The 23129-nt window shown below is 42.6% G+C and overlaps 1 protein-coding gene across 2 annotated transcripts in view; it reads left to right on the top strand.

Annotated features, from left to right (window-relative positions):
• Positions 1–23129, top strand: part of LOC126190666 (CD109 antigen) — an 818148-nt gene that overhangs the window by 252481 nt on the left and 542538 nt on the right. For both annotated transcript variants that reach the window (XM_049931111.1, XM_049931109.1), the window contains exon 2: positions 3447–3481. The gene's annotated coding sequence lies outside the window, so the exon portion shown is untranslated. The remainder of the gene's footprint in view (positions 1–3446; positions 3482–23129) is intronic.

The raw sequence follows: 23129 nt of genomic DNA, 5'->3' as shown, positions 1-23129 counted from the left end.
AAATTTCCCAGATCTGCACCTTCGTTCACGACTGTAAGCACTTTGTCAGTTGTTGGCAATTCGTTACGAAAAAAAAAAATTCGTGTACTTTCCTTCGTATCGCATTTGTATCGAAGTCATCAACACTTTTTCAGAAAGTTTCTGTCGTAATTTTCCTTTCTCGAGAGACTTCAAAGAGTGTTTGGCCTTGTGCTCACTTATCACACGATACACTGAAGAACGTCCAACTCCTGTAGCTGCAGCTGTTTTCGAAACAATGTCACTCATCGACTGCTCTGGATGTAATAGTTCCGTTTTATACACATTAAGCGCCATGTGCTTCTCAGAAGAACTTAATGATTTCTTCTTTGCTCGCTTCTTTGGTGGACTCAGAACTGACACGTCGACCTCGCTCGCTGAATCCGTGGATGACATAATAAGGACAGCCGTATGTGATGCTAATGAAATAAGTGAATATATAAAATAAGAAACCATGCGATGCTATCGGATGCGCACATAAACAGTGAATGCTTAACATGACTACAAACACATATACTTAGTCTAATAATCAACAACTAGTCTTTCAAGCGTCTTTACAGATAAACTTAAGATATCCTGAAATCGCCGCTGTACAACACCCACTAATGAGCTCACACCTGCAACTGAGACGGCCACGCTGACAGAGCGCAGCGCCTGCGAACCGCACAATGCATCACTCATAAAGGACAAACGGTTGCACCCATCGCATTCGAAGAAACTGCAAAATTAAATTCAAACCTTTCTGAAACTTTTTTCGCTTACACCCCCACAAAAAATTCAAAGGGGAAAAGTTTGTCGCTTACTATATTTCGGATGATGATTTGGTAAAAGTTATGCATCAGACGTAAGATTTTAATTTATTACTTCACTATTACTGACTCTGTTGGGCAGAAAATTTGCAGACGTCATCAACATATAGTACTGAAGGCAATTATAAAATTATTTTGCTGTGCGACACACAGTTTAGGAGATATGGCGTGATAAATATATAGTAACGCGAAAAAACAACTTTTCCTGAAAGCTTAAATATTTCTCTTTTTCAGTGACAATAAATTTTAGTGTAATGTAAAAAGAGGTGTCGGAAGGTAGTTCTCGGATCACTTTATCATGTTCAGGTGCCAAATTATAAAAAAAACCACGACTTTCATTTTTTAATTTCTGACGCCCGTGCCTTGTACACCCCTCGATGGCAGCGCTGTGGTCACGCGCCTTGCCGTGTTTACAGTACGTCGCTTGTTTCGTGAATGGAGTATAGATCCTGTGCAAGCCTCACCATCCCCGAGTAACTACTGCAACTTACAGTCTTCTGAATCTGCTTAGGGTATTCATCTCTTGGGTCTCCGTCTACGATTTTTACTCTCCGCGGTTCCCTCCAGTACTAAATTGGTGATCCCTAGATGCCTCAGAATCTCCTACCAACCGTCCTCTTCTCGCCAATAGTATTAGGTACCTCCTCATTAATTACGTGATCTGTCCGTTTAATCTTCAGCATTTTCCTGTAGCACCACATTTCAAAAGCTTCTTCTATCCTCTTCTTGTGTAAACTGCTTATCGTCCATGTTTCGCTTCCATACATCGCTACACCTTGTACAGATATTTTCAGAAAGGACTTGCTGACACTTAAATCTATACTCGATGTTAACAAATTTCTCTTCTTCAGAAACGCTTTCTTGTCATTGCCAGTCTATATTTTATAACCTCCCAACTTCGACCGTCATCGGTTGGTTGGGTTGTTTTGGGGGAGGAGACCAGACAGCGAGGTCATCGGTCTCATCGGATTAGGGAAGGACGGGATAGAAAGTCGGCCGTGCCCTTTCAAAGGAACCGTCCCGGCATTTGCCTGGAGCGATTTAGGAAAATAATGGAAAACGTAAATCAGGGTGGCCGTCGTCCTCGCGAGCTCGAGTCCAGTGTGCTAACCACTGCGCCACCTCGCTCGGTAGACTGAATAGTAGGCGTGATGCCTTACAACCTTTTCAATCCGAGCACTTCCTTCTTGGCCTTGTTCAATGTGAGGCAAAAAGATTGCCCGTCCCGAGAACAGGGCATTGTGCATGCCCAGGTTCAGAAGTGCCAGTGTTCACAACTCTAGCGGTCTGTGGACCTTCAGCTTGGTGTTCATATCGTCAAATAGAAGCAATATAATATTTAGGATACAGTATATGTCCTGATTCATTTCAATTTAACTCATCGTATAATTGAGTATAAAAAATGGAAAATTTGTAAGTGCCAAAAATTTAAAAAAATGACTTTTATAGTGAAAAGGTTTGTATAAGCCACGCGTAATGACACGAGAAAGGTTGCAAGTGCCAGAAAAATGCCTACTAGTTTCAAGAGCAGTTCGAAGATAGCAGCACTGTGCAAGCGCCAGCGCGGCTAAGATGGGAAGGGATGTAAGTGCCACCGCCATTATGTAGGTGCCTGTCTCTGCCCATCTTCCTATTCATAAGGAATCATACTCTCATTATAGCATTTTCTGCTGCTGTTGATATTGCCCTATACTCGTCTAACAAGAAATCCTTGTCTTATTTCGATTTCACTTCACTGTCCCCCGCCATCCCTAGATTGAACTTCAGCATTTCCCTTTACAGATTTTCTAGCTTCTCTACCACGTGGAAACTTCTGATATTCCCGATTCGTAGAACGTTATTCTTCCATGAGTTACTCAAATTTTTCTCATGGTCACCTCCTCCTCGGCAGTCGCCTTCCGGAGATCCGAATGGGGGACTAGTATGGAATCTTTAGCCAATGGGGAGGTCGTCATGACACTTTTTCGATTGCATGTCACGTGTACTGTGAATACACGTTATATGTCTTTAATGTAGTGGTTTCCATTGCCTTCTGCATCCTCATGCTGTCGATCATTGCTGATTCCTCCGCCGTTTGGGAACAGTTTCCCACCCCAAGGGCAAGAGAATGCCCTGAACGTCCGTCCGCTCTTCCTCCCTCATTGACAAGGCCGTTGGCAGGATGAGGGGGACTTCTTATGCCGGTTCATGAAACTGACTGTCCTGTTCAGAGTCCGGTCCTGCACCCAGTGGAACACTTACGGATGAGTTAGAAAGTCAGTTTAGGTGCAGACCCCGCGTCCAACATCAGTACCTCCCTTAATTCCGGGTCTTGAGGAAGAGTGCACTGCCATTCCTCCACATATATAGACATAGCTCAGTGAAAGTGTCGCAGAAGAGACCAAGCCGTCGTAAAGACGGAGGAGGCTGGACGCGCTCCGCCTATCAGTCAGTCTACGGATACCACCGATCAGATACTGTTCAGATGCCCGGCAAAACTTTTTTCATGATACTCATTAGAACTATATTTTTAAATGTTTGTACAAGTTTCTCCCTAAGATGTGTTAAGTGTTGTCCACCCAGCTTCTCGTCAATTCTTTCTTCATCTAAATTTTACACAATTTTGTTTTAATTTTACAGGGTAGCAGTTTCTCAGCAGATGTGTGGCGAGTGCAGTAAGTATTAATAACTCTTTCCGTATATTAAGTTTTAGATGGTCCATTATTGAAGTGGGTGTGGGACTGCGGCTCGTCATAAACTTACACATATAAGGAATACAAAAAGCCGTACTTTTTATAAAATATATTAATCACACGACTATGTAACGCAAAGAATACAAAAAGCCTTACTTTTCATAAAATATATTAATCACACGACTATGTAACGTGTACATTTACCGGTCTCACGGATTTCAATTTACACGAAGCGTGCACTCCACCCATCTAGGAACAACTATCCATTATATCTGGATGAATATGACCATTAGGTTAACATTAATGTACCGTGGAAAATGGTCGTGTAATTAATATACGGCTGTTCGTATTATTAAAGCTCGTTATAATGGGTAATAATATCGGAGCATTTAATTTCTATCGTATTCCACAATTCTGTATACTGTTGTAATAGGAACTACCACTTGCTAAATTAATAATCGTTTAAGTCTTTCATGTACTTACACTCTCGCTCCAGACAGTAGACCGTTGGTGCTGTGATTATGAAACTTTTTTTTCATAGAATTGAGCTGTGAAGGCACACCCATCTGATGCATTATACCGCGTCTTGCAATAGTCGTCGCCGTTTTGAACTTCGGGAGTTAACGGAAATTTACGGTACCAATAGTTTTACAGCTAGAACTTCTTTTTAACAGAAATCGTAACACGTCGATTCGCAGTGTGCATCTTTTGCAGCAAAACAAACACTTTCGGTGCTCATCATACATGGAGTAGCAAGAACAACTCATTCGAAGACTCTTGCAAATACTAGGAGGCGATCACAGATGACGCTGTGATGATAAGTCCTTGTTTTGTTTTCTACATCGACATGCACACTCTCCGAATCACGTTTGTGTCTGGAAGAGGATTCCTCGAACGACCTTCACAATTCTCAATAATTCCAGTCGCGTATATGGCGCGGAAAGAACGAACACCTATATGTTTCCGTACGATTTCAGGTTTCCCTTATTTTATCATGGTGATCGGTTCTCCCTATGTACGTCGGCGTCAACGGAATGTTTTCGTATTCGGAGGAGAAAGTTGGTGAGTGGAATATCGTGAGAAGATTCCGAACGAAAAACGGCTTTGAATTAAAGTTGTCCACACCAAATCTTGTATCATTTCAGTGACTCTCTCTCCCCTATTTCGCGATATTACAAAACGTGCTGCCCTTCTTTGAACTCTTTCGATGTACTCCGTCAATTCTATCTGGTAAGGATCTCACGCCGCGCAGCAATGTGCTAAAGGAGGACGGACAAACGTAGTGTAGGCACTCTCCTTAGTAGATCTGTTACATTGTCTAAGTGTCCTGCCAATAATACACAGTCTCTGGTTAGCTTTCCCCCACAACATTTTCTGTGTGTTCCAATTTAAGTTGTTCGTAATTGTAATTCGTAGGTATTTAGTTGAATTTATGGGCTTCAGATTCGAGTCAGTTATCGTGTAAACGAAGTTCAACGGATTCTTTTTGTCACTCGTGTGAATGACCTCAGACTTTTCATTATTTAGGGTCAATTGCCAATTTTCGCACCATACAGATATCTTTTCTAAATCGTTTTGCAACTTCTCTTGAGCTTCTGATGAGTTTACATGACTTCCCGTCGGTTACTACGAACTGTGACCTTTCTGATAGGAAATCACTAATCCAGTCACATAACTGAGACGATATTCCGTAAGCACGCAATTTCACTACAAGCCGCTCTTGTGGTACAGTGTCAAAAGCATCCAGAAATACGGAATCAATTTGTTATCCCTTGTCAGTATCAGTCAAGATGTCATGCTAGTAAATATAGTGGATGTTGTATGAGAGCAGCTTATTCTCTGTGCCTTTCAGTAACATTTAGTATTGTATTTTGTAGTGGTTGTAATCTGACAGTACTTAGAAGCGTTCCTTTCTGCAGTAACTTAACACGAACAAAATAATCGGCTGCCCTTGTAACTTCTTTCAGTATGTAATATCCAGCCTTAAAGCACAGCAACAAAAGTTAGTATTGTGTGAAACCGAATCATTCAAATCTTTATTATTAAAACTAGAGACTAGACTCTGTGTATCATACGTAATACCTTTGTACAAGGTGCTGATTTAAATCTAGTGGTCGAAAAAATGGCTCTGAGCACTATGGGACTTAACTTCTGAGGTCATCAGAAGAACATAGAACTACTTAAACCTAACTAACCTAAGGACATAACACACATCCATGCCCGAGGCAGGATTCGAACCTGCGACCGTAGCGGCCGCGCGATTCCAGACTGTAGCGCCTAGAACCGCTCGGCCACTCTGGCCGGCTTCTAGTGGTCGGATAGGGTTTGTGGTTGACAAATTGCACCATTTTCAGTCATAAAAACGAACAGTGCACGAGACACCGCACCGCACAGTACAGTCCACCTATGAAACTGAAAAAAAGTGCTATGGCGTATTGTATGGTGATGAGTGACGGGGAAACTAAATGCCATTACGAAGATGGCGAGCAACGCTGGAGTAAGCACGAAGCACGCTGGAAATTAAACGTGTGAGCGCCTCCTACTCGCGAAAGAGGACGAGGCGCGCCGACTGCGGCCGCATCACACGCGTGCCGACGTGTCGACTTTGGTGCTACGGCCTTTCTCACAAATTTTCTCGTCACTCGCGATAACATAACTAAAAAATGTAGAACAGACGGACTGTAGGCCAGTCTCATTAAAAAGGTGTATACGATTTCTTAAATGGTTCAGATATGCAATTCACTTTCCTTTGTGCTCTCAGTTTCATTCATACAGTGGTGGAAATATTTATTGCATCACCTCTTACAATTAACAATTTTTGTTACAATCATTGTATAATTGAGCTAAATTTGCCTGATTTCCGTTGATTTCTATCAGAAATGAATATACACAATTTTTGTCAATTGGTTTTTATTCTTAATTTTTGTTTCCATAAAAATGATTGTTTTTTTTTATAATTTAACACTTTCTTGAAAAATGAGTGTAAGTGGATATGTCAGCTATTCTGTTTGCTATTCTGAAATACGAATACTAATGTTGAAAGAAACACTGCAGACTAATGTTGTAACACAACACTGATGGATTTTAGTGTTTGTATCGCCTCATATGAAGACACTGTTGCATTTAATACTTTGTTGCTCCACCTCGCGCCTTAATCACCGCTTGGCATCGTGAAGACATTGAAAGAATTAACTTTTTAATGTAGTCCTCACTCAGTTCATGAAACCACACACGCACAAGGGTCTCCAACAACTCCCGTTTAATCCGTGGATTCTTTTTGGTGATAGCATTTCCCATAACCTTCCAACAGTTCTCAATAGGATTGAGATCAGGGCTGTTTCCAGGCCACTTTAATACTCGAACCCCGTTTTGTCGAAGGAAAGATTTTACCTGAAATGTAGAAGTACGTGATAATTAACCAACAAAGTAATCTGCTTCGTGTTTGGTGCAAGTATTAGTCATAGGACTCACCTTCAAAGCTCTAAGGCAAGGAGCGGAGTCATCTTGAAAAATGCAATTGGAAACATCTCCAAATTGATCTCTAATGGTTGGCATAAGCTTCCTTTCAAGGATGCTTATGTTGGCATCTGCGCTGACAGTGTCATTGAATAAGTCCAGACGACCTACTCCGTAACTGGAAATGCACCCCCAGACCATCTGTCCTTGTGGGTGTTTGACTGTATGCTATGCATGATGGCAAAAGCTCTTCACCTTTTCTTCGACACACAAACACTTTTCCATCTGAGCCATGTAGATTAAATTTTGTCTCGTCTGAAAAGATTACTGTGTTTCACATCTTTTGATGTCCATGTCGCATGTGCCTTTCCCCATTGTAGTCGCTGTAGTCGCATTATCTTGGTCAATAAAGGCTTCCTTCTAGGACGACGGGCTGAAGTCCAGCCTCCAGTAGTCATTCCTTTCAGTTCTCCTGGTTACCAAGATGTCGCACATTTCTTCCCAGTATCGCTTTAGTTCAGTTGATGACAGGCGAAGATAGTTGAGCGATAGCCTTTTCAATACCCTGTCCTGTTTGGCAGTAGACGCCCTTTCCCGACCTCTTCCTTTCTCGCGATCAACATTTCCTTTTTCCCCGTGTTTTTTCAGTTACCTCGAAATCGTAGACTGATTAAATCCTGTCTTAGAGGCTATCACTCTGGTGGTGAGACCAACAGACAAATAAGCAAGTATAGCGGCTTTCTTTTCTGGCCTTAATTCAACGGGTTGGCCGAGCGGTTCTAGGCGCTACAGTGTGGAACCGCGCGACCGCTACGGTCGCAGGTTCGAATCCTGCCTCGGGCATCCACAAAGATAGTGTAACTGGTGGGAGAGTGACAGTGTAGTCATCACTGCTGACATTTATTGTCAACAACTGAGACGTCTTGCAGACGCAGTCCAAGACCAACGACCAGGAAGACAGCTTGAAGTGGTGCTGGTGGTGCCCGCTATAGTCGTGCTGGACTGACAAAAAACACTACACAGTAGTTCGATTGGGAAGTCATTATGCACCCACCTTACTCATGTGGCCTTGCGTCCCCAGATTTTCACCTATTCCGAAAAGCAACCATCACAAATATTAAGTGAGCAGACAGATTTGCGGAATTGCAGGTTGTAACGTAGCTACAGCCAATATTGCTGTGAAACTGGACTCGATAAGCAACCTGAGCTATGAGTAAATGGAATCAGTTTCACTGTCATTTAAGCCCTCCAGGGATCGTTACATGAAAAACTTAAAACTAACATTTGGATAAGCTATCTGACTGCGTTGTTGAACAAGAATTTACAAGTGATACAGAATATGACTTGGGCAACGAAGGAGCATGTTAGTGGTGTGTCAGTGTGTCTGTTTTGGCCCTAAGTTTTCCACTCACATCTTTACATAACTGCCTTTCTCCATGTGGTTTACAGCAATGTGCAGCAGCAGCGGCTAAAGCTTATTGTTACTACGAATAAATTTAATAAAGAGGTGTTTGCGTGGTGGATACTGTCGACTATTAAATAACTTTTGAGAAGGGATTTCATTAATTAAGTCTATTTAAAACTTCAGAATCATCATGAACAAGTATTAATAACGACAATGACAAATGACGTGTCAGTAATGGCTGAGTGTCAGATTAACAGATTATTTCAACATTTCAACAAGTTACATTAACATTTCATAACGACTGCATATTTTTTACATGTAGAGAATAATTATTATTATTTGGATGATTAGGAGGCTTCTTTCACTGACAAGCGAAACATGGGATTATTGCAAACTCGGACTAACAATCACGAGCGTAACACTGCAATTGCTTTTGCGCTATGCTTGCGAATTTTACCTTGAATTTCATCTTCAAGCGTGGTTAAGCCATCAAAATTATTTCTGCAGATATAAATGAAATCAGGCTCTGAGTGTGGTAAGATCTGCCATCACCGACTTGAGGGCAGCGTGATACTTCTGTCTCCGAGTTCTCGACCGACACTTACTCTTCCTCTCTCGCTTACAGACCTCATCTCACAACAAAATCGCGCTCCCATGCTTCGCCGTCAGACTGTTACTATCGATATCCGAGTGCTTACACAATGCGAAGAACATGTTAACTATATTGTTGTATGTAATGGAGAGTTCTGCCACACTCCTCACAAGGTTTTAGCATTTATAAAAAGGTGGTAACGTTCTTGTCAGAAGCCACGTTTCATCATTCAGTCCGCTGGGCTCTAATTGTGTTAGAATATCTGAAGGGATAAGAGGCTTTCGCTACGAGGTGATGGATGTTTAGTCGGGCAGTTGGAGGTGCGGCGGCCTGTTGACAGAGGAAACTGCGCGGAGTGCGGGGCCCCGCCGGCAGTCACCGGATCTCGCCCTGGCGAGGCGCCCTAAGGGCCAGCAGCCCGCAGCCCGCCGAGCTCTCACCCTTTGTGCCGGAACGTCCCACCTAACTAAACACTGAGGGCTGCCAGTGGACGTGCAACAAGTTGCGAGTAAATTTGCTTGTCAGACTTGAGGTTGGCTGCCACCTGCAGCAACACTAGCAACTTCAAACACAGAGGACCGCAAACATTTTCCTGGCACCGTGCTCTTACTGCTCGTTACCGGGCGACAGTCGGAAAACGCAGAGGGGAGCGGCTAGAAATTGAATGAAATGTCCCGTATGAGAGTAAAATACTAAAAAAAGACACAATGAGTACACATCTCCTGCTAACACAGCAGAATATTATTGTGTACTTGAAGAAAAGCTGCCAGTTAGTTCGGAAGAAGTAGAAACGTAATATAGCACCAGGCGAAAAAAGTTGGAAAAGCTGTAAAACAGAGATCATGCTAAGAAGTATCTCTGATAGGATTATCGTGGCTGTTTTTTATTTCATTGTTGAGAGGAACAGCGGGATTATCGTGGCTGTTTTTTACTTCATTGTTGAGAGGAACAGTGAAGTGAAATTAAATTTCAGGACGGGGTCTAATCTGGCAAGGCAACACGTCCCACTGCCAAGACCGCAGAAAACAGCTTAGTAGGAAAATAAATAGCTTAAAAGTATTGTTAAAGAGCTTAAATATCGTACACAGTCCCAAAGTAATCATGTAAAAGTACTGTGCTACAGAAGAGAGAGAACAGATTCGCCAAGTGCCGAAATTGAGGAGCGCACTTATTAAAAAAAAGTGAGCTATCTGGGAACAAGATTACACAGATGGCCGAAGAGAGGTCGATGCAGTCCAATATACCGTCCTTTAGGAAAGGAGATCTAATGGTATCAAACGTGGGCATCGAAATGCGATGGCAGTTTCTGATGAAAATTTTATTAAAGTTGATTGTGGGCCAAAAGGAAGTTGGAGTATAAAAAACCCAAGCATGTGAAGGGCGTTGTTACACAAGGATATTAAAAATGAAATGACCAAGTGAAGTGTGAAGAGAAAAAATAACAAAAATAGCAGCAGAATAAAGATACCTACATAAACCCCGCACCTGTACGTTAAAGAAGAGAAAGATCCGTAAAAACTGCTGAGGGGTAGCGAGATAGAACGTCACATTGAAGGGAGCTGCTGACGGCTAATACCCCGTGCAGAGGGGCAGATATTAAACTACATTAAAGTATACGGTCTGAGCTATTCGGCGTAGAGTATATGAAAAAATGAAAACATTCGCATGAGAGAAGTAGCGGAAGAGGGTACCAAGCGGGCAGTAAAAAAGGAGATCAGTAGGGAAGTATCGCAGACGGCAGGAGCGCTCCACCCACACGCTGTGTGGGCCATCCACACCGCCGTGACCTGACCTCTGCCGCGCCATGGTCGCGACACACACGTCACGCGATGCGCTCTCGTGAAACACGATGCCTCCCGAGAAATACCTGTCTATAGTTGTGGCGAAACATAAAAATTATCACCTGGTCTGTTAACTTGTACCCTTGAGACAAAATTTAAACTACGCCAGCTGCTGTTACTAACGAAGTTTGGAGTCAACTATGGAGAAGTCGTGATGGCACACAGTTTTCACAAGCAAAATGAATGTGTAACACAATAGGTGGCGGCTGGGTCCCTATAGTTTGGTTTCGTTACTTATCGGTTCAGTTTGGAACACTTAGCGTCGATTGTTCTATTATTATTATTATTATTATTATTATTATTGCCAACACCAACAAATTAGCAGTTGCTGTATAATAAGTATGCGGTAAAGCTAAACGTTGCAAGGTGTGTTGGCAACGCCGATTGTGGAATAAGTCAGCCTTTCCTCTCTCACGTCTTCCCTCATCGCACCTCCAATCGGCCTAACGTGTAAACTAATCCCTTAGCTACGCAGCCCACCCTCGCTGCGAACTTTATTCTTATCCGCCACTCGTATCTATACTTCATTTGCCCTTAGAATAAACCTGATGTCGCAAAACACGTCCCCGGGTATTGCTACGGAATTGGAAGTAGCATCTGATATTATAAAATATTGTTTTAGTTTTTTATTGCATTACTGGGAATATTTCCAAGATTTAATAGCCATATAGATTTTTCCTAATCGATGAGTCCAAACTCAAACCAAATATTTGTGTATACTTGACAATGGTTTTCGCAGTGTCAATGGGTGATACACAATTTTTGCCTAAAGAAGCGGTACATTCCACCATGAGTGGGACGTTTGGCAATGCTGCTGTACGAGTATAATCTAAGCTTTCATTGTTGTATAAAAACTCAATGCATTGTTGAAAACTGTTGTAAGGTTGTAACAGTCAGTCGACAGGTTACTATGGAAGTGTGATGTGATTATGTAGTGTACTACGTGCAGTCTTCGTCAGTCATAAAAAGAAGTGTTAGTGCCGAAATACAATGTCGAAACAACAAACTTTAATTTCTTTCTTTTCCAATAAAAGACAGTGTACTGCAAAAGACAAGGACGAGTGTGAGTCTACTGAAAGAAGTGCTTGTGATTGTGACGATGAATTGCCTAGGTCTACCAAGTCTTCAGTTTCCTTTCCATAGTTTTCAAACGATAAATGTGCTATTTCTGGCCCATCCGTAAATTGCAATTCTAAACAAGGTATTGAATGCGAGATTAAGTATCAGCAAAAATGGGAGTGTAAGTACAATTGGTTGTGCTTCGATCACGAGCGGAGTGGGGCTTTCTGCAAATTGCGTGACATGCATTTAAAAAACGAGATCGAAGCTCTACAGAAAACAGGAGGAGTGTTCGTTTCTGTACCTTTCACTAAATTTAATGCAAGGGCCGTTGCACTTGAAAATGGTAGATTACAGGGATTAAACGCTCCAATTCATACACAGATATTTAAACTAAATGAAAAAGCTTTAAACCGCCAAGCATTGTCATGGTTAATTCGAAGTCTGTATTTCCTTAATAACGAAGATATACCCCACACAACAAAATATGAACCTCTAACTCGTAAGGTAGTATTGAAAAGCGACATTAATCTTGACAAGTGGTTAAAATTTCAGAGCGAAAGGTCCACATATCTTAGTAAGTATACTGCATCAGAATTGTTGACTTGTTTGGGAGAGTCTTTAGACTTTCAAGATGAAACACTTCTCCATGACAAATATTTTTCATTAATGGCAGACGAATCTACAAATGTTTCCAACCAAAGTTAACTGTCTTTAGTAGTTCGATATGTCGCACCGTCTCCATCGTTTGAAGTGAAGGAAAGGTTTCTGTATCTGCTTGAGTTGAAAATCACTTCAGTTGAATCCATATTTACAGCAATTGATTCTGAACTAAAGAAAAGAAAACTTCCTTACGACAGATTATTATCTTGTTCTTTCGACGGTGCTGCTAATTTTAGTGGTTCTATCTCAGGAGTCCGCGCTCGGTTGTCAGAGAGGAAGGGCCATAAGCTGCCATACATTCACTGTAGAGCACATTTTTTGTCAATTGCTGCCACCAACTCTAGGAATGAACACCCCATTATAAAACGCACATTACATGTTGTTAAAGACATTTACAAACTTTTTCATGGTTCTTCCAAACGAGAAAATGATTTGCATGAAATTCAGTGTGCTTTTGAGCAACCCGAAGCTGTTGACATCCGATGGTTAAGTACCTATCGCACAGTTCATGCTATTTTCCTAACCTACAAGTCCATTACAATGGCATGCCAACATATACACAAGGACGACGCGGATTTAACAAGTTCAGCTGGAGGAATCTTGTTAGAAGTTATGAATTCCAATTTCATTGTAGGTTTAGTGATTTTAGACGATACGTTAAATGCAGTCTCAAAGTAAAGTTTTGCAGAGACAATCACTTAAAATTTCACAAATCCCTCTACTTATTTCTGGAAATCTGGAACATTAAGACACATCGACTGTCTTTGTGATTGCGAAGGACATGGTGCAGAAAATGAAACTCTTAATAAAATTAAAAAAACGGAGGACGCAACAGAAGTTAAAGATGTGCTATTCACGAAAGTAGAGGAGCAGATTCAAGCTATGAAAAGCGCAAGGAAATTTGTTAAAAGTATGGTTGATGAAATTGAGCAACAGTTTGATGAGAAGGCAATAAAAGTGATAGAACTAAGTCCATATTTTGAAAGTTTTAAAAAATTTCTAGAGTTTAGTGATAATGATTGTAAAGAACGGTGCTTGATTTTGGGACTTACAAACGTCGACGCTGTTATTGCAGACTTGCTTTCTTTTAGGTACGTTGTTAGTAATAAATTAGACGATACGTCTTCTGATGTTGCTTCTTTCATTCTGAGAGCCGACATCGGCATCGAAGCACTACGGACACTCGCTGAATGTGTACTGTGCATTCCCGTTTCGAATTGCAGTGTGGAAAGGTCATTTAGTACAAAGAACAGGGTGACGACAAAATTAAGGAGTAGGATGGGTCAGGAAACGATCAAAGCTTGTGTGAAGATTTCAACTGAAGGGGACGACGAGCCACCAGAAAGTTTTATTGATGGCGTCATCAAGAGATATGCTGTAATAAAGCCTCATCGTATTAGTTTGATGTAAATGTGTGTTTTTTTTGCATGCAATAAAAATATTTTGTTGTTGTTGTTGTTGTCTTCAGTCCTGAGACTGGTTTGATGCAGCTCTCCATGCTAATCTATCCTCTGCAAGCTCCTTCATCTCCCAGTACCTACTGCAACCTACATCCTTCTGAATCTGCTTAGTGTATTCATCTCTTGGTCTCCCTCTACGATTTTTACCCTCCACCCTGCCCTCCAATGCTAAATTTGTGATCCCTTGATGCCTCAGGACATGTCCTACCAACCGATCCCTTCTTCTAGTCAAGTTGTGCCACAAACTTCTCTTCTCCCCAATCCTATTCAATACCTCCTCATTAGTTACGTGATCTACCCACCTAATCTTCAACATTCTTCTGTAGCACCATGTTTCGAAAGCTTCTATTCTCTTCTTGTCCAAATTATTTATTGTCCACGTTTCACTTCCATACATGGCTACACTCCATACAAATACTTTCAGAAACGACTTCCTGACACTTAAATCTATACTCGATGTCACCAAATTTCTCTTCAGAAACGCTTTCCTTGCCATTACCAGTCTACATTTTATATCCTCTCTACTTCGACCATCATCAGTTATTTTGCTCCCCAAATAGTAAAACTCCTTTACTACTTTAAGTGTCTCACTTCCTAATCTAATTCCCTCAGCATCACCCGACTTAATTCGACTACATTCCATTATCCTCGTTTTGCTTTTATTGGTGTTCATCTTATATCCTCCTTTCAAGACACTGTTCATTCCGTTCAACTGCTCTTCGAAGTCCTTTGCTGTCTCTGACAGAATTGCAATGTCATCGGCGAACCTCAAAGTTTTTATTTCTTCTCCCTGGATTTTAATACCTACTCCAAATTTTTCTTTTGTTCCCTTTACTGCTTCCTCAATATACAGGTTGAATAACATCAGGGAGAGGCTGCAACCCTGTCTCACTCCCTTCCCAACCACTGCTTCCCTTTCATACCCCTCGACTCTTATAACTGCCATCTGCTTTCTGTACAAATTGTAAATAGCCTTTCGCTCCCTGTATTTTACCCCTGGCACCTTCAGAATTTGAAAGAGAGTATTCCAGTTAACATTGTCAAAAGCTTTCTCTAAGTCTACAAATACTAGAAACGTAGGTTTGCCTTTCCTTAATCTTTCTTCTAAGATAAGTCGTAAGGTCAGTATTGCCTCACGTATTCCAGCATTTCTACGGAATCCAAACTGATCTTTCCCGAGGTCGGCTTCTACTAGTTTTTCCATTCGTCTCTAAATAATTCGCTTTAGTATTTTGCAGCTGTGACTTATTAAAATGATAGTTCGGTAATTTTCACATCTGTCAACACCTGCTTTCTTTGGGATTGGAATTATTATATTCTTCTTGAAGTCTGAGGATATTTCGCCTGTCTCGTACATCTTGCTCACCAGATGGTAGAGTTTTGTCAGGACTGGCTCTCCCAAGGCTGTTAGTAGTTCTAATGGAAAGTTATCTACTCCCGGGACCTTGTTTCGACTTAGGTCTTTCAGTGCTCTGTCAAACTCTTTACTCAGTATCATATCTCCCATTTCATCTTCATCTACATCCTCTTCCATCTCCATAATATTGTCCTCAAGTACATTGCCCTTGTATAGACCCTCTATATACTCCTTCCATCTTTCTGCTTTCCCCTCTTTGCTTAGAACTGGGTTTCCATCTGAGCTCTTGATATTCATGCAAGTGGCTCTCTTTTCTCCAGAGGTCTCTTTAATTTTCCTTTAGGCTGTATCTATCTTACCCCTAGTGAGATAAGCCTCTACATCGTTACATTTGTCCTCTAGCCATGCCTGCTTAGCCATTTTGCACTTCCTGTCGATCTCATTTTTGAGACGTTTGTATTCCTTTTTGCCTGCTTCATTTACTGCAATTTTATATTTTCTCCTTTCATCAATTAAATTCAATATTTCTTCTGTTACCCAAGGATTTCTACTAGCCCTCGTCTTTTTACCTACTTGATCCTCTGCTGCCTTCACTACTCCATCCCTCAGAGCTACTCATTCGTCTTCTACTGTATTTCTTTCCCCCATTCCTGTCCCTTATGCTGTCCCTGAAACTCTGTACAACCTCTGGTTTAGTCAGTTTATCCAGGTCCCATCTCCTTATATTCCCACCCTTTTGCAATTTCTTTAGTTTTAATCTACAGTTCATAACCAATAGATTGTGGTCAGAGTCCACAACTGCCCCTGGAAATGTCCTACAATTTAAAACCTGGTTCCTAAATCTCTGTCTTACCATTATATAATCTGATACCTTTTAGTATCTCCAGGATTCTTCAATGTATACAACCTTATTTTATTATTCTTGAACCAAGTGTTAGCTATGATTAAGTTATGCTCTGTGCAAAATTCTACCAGACGGCTTCCTCTTTCATTTCTTAGCCCCAATCCATATTCACCTACTATGTTTCCTTCTCTCCCTGACTACTGTGAGTGGTGGAGGGAGCGATTTAAGGGACATGCTAAAAAGGGGTAATGCCTGATCATGAAGATTGTGATGCACCGTCGTCCGTCTGTGACGAAACTGTGAATATGCCGTGACGAATCGAATGTTCCACGAATAAACACGTGTACAGCTGGAACGTTGTTTTTTCCTGTGCCAGTATGTCGATTGGAAACCGTAGAGCCATTTTTGAGGTGAATCGGAGGTGTGGGATTAAATGTATCTAAGACTACTTGAAGCATGCAAGACACGAGGTCCTGACCAAACTGGGGAGTTGGTCTTTGTACTGAACGCGTTTCAGAGTAATCTTCCCTAGTTCGAACTACCCGAGAATCTCCGGAGCAGCCATGTATTTGGAAAACAGCACAGGTTGCGAAAAGGGTGAAAGACCGTACACGCTGAATTACAGACCCATACAGCTGACGTCTCATCCGTTGCAGGATTCCACAGCGTGTTCTTTGTTTTATCATTGTAATTTTCCCGGATGAAAATTAGCTTTCTCCAAAGAATCAACACGGATTCAGAGGATATCCACTCCTGAAAACAGAGGTTGCTTCATTGTTGCAAACAATGAAGATAAATTTCGTTTTCCTAGAGTTCCAAAAAGCGTCATACTCTGTGCCATAAGTACTAACCAACATACGATCATACGGAGTATCTTCGCAAATACACGACTGGAGCCAGCCTTTGTGGCCGTGCGGTTCTAGGCGCTTCAGTCCGGAACCGCGCTGCTGCTACGGTCGCAGGTTCGAATCCTGCCTCGGTCATGGATGTGTGTGATGTCCTTGGGTTAGTTAGGTTTAGATAGTTCTAAGTCTAGGGGACTGATGACCTCAGATGTTAGGTCCCATAGTGCTCAGAGCCATTTCAACCATTTTTTAATGAGACTGGCTGCAGGATATTTGACTAACAGAGCCCAGTGCGTTATGCTGCACGGCAAATACTCCACAGAGATAAAAGAAACATGAATCGTGACCCAAGGAAGCCTGTTACGTCCTGTAATGTTCTCAGTACGCGTAAACGATTTGTCTAGGAAAAGATTGTCGTTGGCCGACCGTAAGGAAGTGCAGAAAGACAAGGATAATATTTCTGCCACAGTTATGAGTGACAGCTATTTTCAGAAGTCGATAAATGCCTATAACAAAGAGAAAGAGGTCAATATTATTTGATTTGAATGTCTGTGGTGTATCTGTTGAGCACATCATATCGTCTGAGTATTTCGGGTTAGTACTAAGACGCGATATGAAATGAATGGAAGGCGAATAGAAGATTTAGATTTGCTTGGAAACCTTCCTTGGAAGTGCGGTGGGGGTGGCGGGCTCTCTAGACACAATCGCATAAAACATGCTAGCGACCAATTCTAGAGTTTTTTTTTTTTGTTTTTTCAGTGTTGCTACCATCAAAATATAAATTATCAATTCTAGAGTGTTGCTCCAGTGTTTGGAGTGTTCCTCAAGTAGGCACGACATCAGACGTGGAATCAGTTTAGAGACTGTGTAAATGACGGGAATGGTGTTTGTTTCATTCGCTTCCATCTACGTTCGGGAAATTAGCTTTTTTGCCCTTAGTGGAGCGACTTTTCCTTTGTGTCAGCTCTTGCTGTGGGTTGTCGATTCCACCATCGCGTCGGATTAGTTGTTGACAGTGAACGAGGCCTGACTCAAGCAGCTGAAATGTATCCCGTAAATAGTATTCCACGATTCCTCGCCGCTATCGAGACTTTTGATTTTCATGTTACTTTATCCTCGTACAGGTAGCTGTGAAATTAGCAACTGATATATTTGTAAAAATGTAAACGCTTTCTCGTACCCCTCTTGGATCCACGCCTGACGAACAGTTTAATCTTTATCTAATTCACTTCAAACGGAGATCCATAAGCCTTGAATTATTATCGAAATGTGTGCGTGTAAATCTTGAGTGCTGTGACAATGATAAAAATGTAAAGTGCATTTAGTCGCCGCTCAAAACGACACAATATGTAATGTTTGTGGATTTTCGTACCATGCTTCTGGCGCAACTAATCCCATTTTTGTATATAATTCTCGTTCCCGCTCTCAAGTACACTATCCATTAAATTAACTACCATCTACAAAATTCCGAACGAACTACAACCCAAAGGGGACTCTTCTAGCCCTTCCTATTACAGTTCCTCTTAATGAAAATGTGCGTACTTGAAATTGCTGAGAGCTTCAAGTAAAGTGCATAATTTTTACATTTCTGTACCTACAAACTCAGTAGCTAATCTTTGCACTACTTTCAGATGGTAACAGGATCTGCCTGGATAGTTCTGCAACTGATTTCAGACAGTGTATCAGCGTAGACAATTACATAAACGGTGAAAGTCTAAGGCTACTGTTGATATTGTCTTCCTGTTCATTAACGTACTACACGAACAACAAGCGTCCCAGCGCAGTCTCCTGGAAAACCACTAATTTCACTCCCACATCTGTCGATAAATCTCCATCTGTGATAACAAGCTGCGTGCTCCCCGGCAATAATCGTCAATCGAGTCCCAGATTTCTTTTGATACCCAACGTGATCTTATTTTTGAAGACAGTGCCTAGTGTGGCACGTCAGATGCTTTTTTAGAAGTCAGGAAATGCTGCGTGCAACTAATTGCCCTCATCCATGTCTTTAAGAATGTCGCGTGAGAAAAGTATTGGGTTTCGCGTGACCAATGTTTTCGGAACCCGCACTTGTTGGCTTGGAGAGGAAGTCATTCTATTCTAGATATTTCATTTTTTAATAGCGTTGCCTGTGAGAATCGAAATGTTACGTTATTGCAGACCATTTCTTGCGTAACATTCACTCTGTCCCTTTAGAAGTCTCACCCACGTACTAATGGTGCCCTGCGACGTCGACAAGATGTACTGACGTTACCTCGGCTTACATGTCCGGCATGCGCACTCTTAACGTCACTTCTTGTTACTAGTACGCTGTATTGTACACGTACTCCCTGCTTTGAATCATTCAGGCTGTTCTCTGTTGGTGTTGCAGTAACGTTGGAAAGAGTGTGGAGAGTTGGTGTTGTCGGTTGTGAGGACCTCAGGTAACTCTCTCTCCCTCCCCTCCCCCCCCCCCGTCCCTCTCTCCTCTCTCCCTCCTTCCCTCTCCCCACCCTTTCACTATCCCCTTTTTTTCGCTGAGGAATGCTTTGTGGTCTGTAATAACGTGCAGTTCCCGCCGTTCATATTGTATAAACCTGCCACCTTTCAGCAAGTCTGCTAGCCCTTGTACGTAACGCGACGTTCGCCCGTGAGCAGCGACCACAATACGTGCGGTTCTCGGCTGTGGAGTCGACAGGAGGCAGGACGGAGGTCACACTGTAGCATAGGCGGCATCTGCAGGCTTTCAAATTCAAAGCTGTACCTAGCGCGCAGAGTGTCCATTGTACGGCGTAACGAGAAAACTTGTGGAAGTTTGCAAAATCATACTTTTGGCACCCGTTCCTAGTAAAACTAGTTAAGCAGTTTCCTGTCCTCTTCACAGTTAGATACGACACCCGTGGGTAACGGAACTAGTTCAGTTGAAATAGTCACAGGCTGACGTGTCTCCGCGGCAGAAGTTTTATTTTTGAGTAAAGCTCCAATTCGTTGGTATGACGATGACGATGACAGATTGTTTGCACTCAAGGAATATGTCTTCCAGCGAACGTTTGTTAATAGTACCTGCATATAAAAAAGTAATAATATAAGCAACGTTTGTCAAAACTGCAACACCATGAAGAATACATGTGTCTGCTAGGTACACAACAGTATACAAGTAGTTCCCATTACAGAACTGCATATGACTTCCGATTTTGATAGATGAGTGTGGTATGAAGGCCTTGCCTACTGCAGTCTGTATCATCGTGATGTGGAGAAAAAAATGTCTTTCCGGGGAACGTGTCACCAGGAAACTTTATTTGTATGTGTCAGGATTAACGCGATTGCTGAAAAGACCGTGACAAACAAGCTGCCGACCATCTGTGGCCCAGACCTCGTCATTTTTGACATTCATAAAATAGGTAAAAGAAGAAAGCATGCGTGTTAATAAAACATGGCTGAGTCTATTGAACAGTTCGCTTCTCGTGTAGCTAAACATCAACTACTAATAAAAGAATTTAATAGTCCACGTTTGCAATTCGCCCTGAGGGTCATTTACAGTAAGATAAAACTATGTGATTAACAGTCCGAAAAGAAAATACAAACATCAAAGTTTTGCATCACCCCGGTTCCCAGAACTCTTGAAGATAGACGTTGACTGTGGATATTGTATCTACATCTACATCTACATGGGTACTCTGCAAATCACATTTAAGTGCCAGGCAGAGGGTTCATCAAACCACCTTCCTAATCCTCTATTATTCCAATCTCGTATTGCGCGCAGAAAGACTGAGCTATATCTTTCCGTACGAGATCTGATTTCCCTTATTTTATCGTGGTGATCGTTCCTTCCTGTGTAGGTCGGTGTCAACAAAATATTTTCGCATTCGGAGGAGAAAGTTGGTGATTGGAATTTCGTGAGAAGATTCCGTCGCAAGGAAAAACGCCTTTCTTTAATCTTGTATCATTTCTGTGACACTCTCTCCCATATTTCGCGTGCTACCTTTCTTTGAACTTTTTCGATGTACTCCATCAGTCCTCACTGGTAAGGATACCACACCGTGCAGCAGTATTCTAAAAGAGGACAGACAAGTGTAGTGTTGGCAGTATCCTTAGTAGGTCTGTTGCATTTTGTAAGTGTCCTGCCAATAAAACGCAGCTTTTGGTTAGCCTTCTCCACAACATTTTCTGTGTGTTCTTTCCAATTTAAGTTGTTCGTAATTGTAATATCTAGGTATTTAGTTGAATTTATGGCTTTTAGATTAGACTGATTTATCGTGTAACCGAAGTTTAATTCGCACCATTCAGATATATTTGCCGGCCGGAGTGGCCGAGCGGTTAAAGGCGCTACAGTCTGGAACCGCACGACCGCTACGGTCGCAGGTTCGAATCCTGCCTCGGGCATGGCTGTGTGTGATGTCCTTAGGTTAGTTAGGTTTAAGTAGTTCTCAGTTCTAGGGGACTTATGACCACAGCAGTTGAGTCCCATAGTGCTCAGAGCCATTTGAGCCATTTAGATATATTTTCTACATCGTTTTGCAGTTTGTTTTGATCTTCGGATGACTTTATTCGTCGATAAACGACAACGTCATCTGCAAACAACCGAAGACGGCTGCTCAGATTGTCTCCCAAATCGTTTATGTAGATAAGGAACAACAAAGGGCCTATAACACTACCTTGGGGAACGCCTGAAATCATTTCTGTATGATACACAGAGTCCCGTTGACTGTTCAGAGATCGTCACCAAGCCGGCCGGGGTGGCCGAGCGGTTCTAGACACTACAGTCTGGAACCGCGCCACCGCTACGGTCGCAGGTTCGAATCCTGCCTCGGGCATGGGTGTGTGTGATGTTGTTAGGTTAGTTAGGTTTAAGTAGTTCTAAGATCTAGGGGACTGATGACCTCAGATGTTAAGTCCCACAGTGCTCAAAGCCAGATTGTCACTAAACCCGCCCAAAGATGTAAACAACCATGCATGAGCAGCGACTATTAGACGGAGGGGGTCCGACAGCCGGTCAGTCCAGTCGTTCCACCAGGAAGGAGTTACATGGATCGTGTTGTCTCTAGTTCAACCACGCCTAGACGGTCAATACCGCGGTTCGATCACGTCCGCAACGTTACTTTGTGCCAGGAACGGTTCTCGACAAGGGAAATGTCCAGGCGTCTCGGAGTGAACCAAAGCGATGTTCTTCGGACATGGAGGAGATACAGAGAGACAGGAACTGTCGATGACATGCCTCGCTCAAGCCGCCCAAGGGCTACTACTGCAGTGGATGACCGCTACCTACGGATTATGGCTCGGAGGAACAGCAGCCACAGGACGTCGTATGCAATAGGCTGCATGATGCGCAACTTCACTCACGACGGCCATGACGATGCCCACCTTTGCAACCACGACACAATTCAATGCGGTGCAGATGGACCCAACATGCCGAATGGACCGCTCAGGATTGGCATCACGTTCTCTTCATCGCTGAGTGTCGATATGCCTTCAACCAGTCGTCGGAGACGTGTTTGGAGGCAACCTGGTCAGACTGAACGCCTTAGACACGCTGTCCAGCGAGTGCAGCAAGGTGGAGGTTCCCTGATGTTTTGGGGTGGCATTACGTGGGGCCGACGTACGCCGCTGGTGGTCATGGAAGGCGCCATAACGACTGTTCGATATGCGAATGCCATCCTCCGACCGATAGTGCAACCTTATCGGCAGCATATTAGCGAGGCATTCGTTTCCATGGACGACAATTCACGCCGCCATCGTGCAAATCTTGTGAATGACTTCTTTGAGGATAGCGACATCGCTCGACTGGAGTGGCCAGCATGTTCTGCAGACATGAACCCAATCGAACATGCCTGGGATAGAATGAGACTTTCACTCTGCAGCGGAGTGTGCGCTGATATGAAACTTCCTGGCAGATTAAAACTGTGTGCCCGACCGAGACTCGAACTCGGGACCTTTGCCTTTCGCGGGCAAGTGCTCTACCAACTGAGCTACCGAAGCACGACTCACGCCCGCTACTCACAGCTTTATTTCTGCCAGTATCTCGTCTCCTACCTTCCAAACTTTACAGAAGCTCTTCTGCAAACCTTGCAGAACTAGCACTCCTGAAAGAAAGGATACTGCGGAGACATGGCTTAGCCACAGCCTGGGGGATGT

Source organism: Schistocerca cancellata, chromosome 6 (genome assembly GCF_023864275.1).
Source record: "Schistocerca cancellata isolate TAMUIC-IGC-003103 chromosome 6, iqSchCanc2.1, whole genome shotgun sequence".
NCBI lineage: Eukaryota > Metazoa > Arthropoda > Insecta > Orthoptera > Acrididae > Schistocerca > Schistocerca cancellata.
Note: the sequence above shows the minus strand (reverse complement) of the source record. Positions and strands in the feature narration are given on the sequence as shown.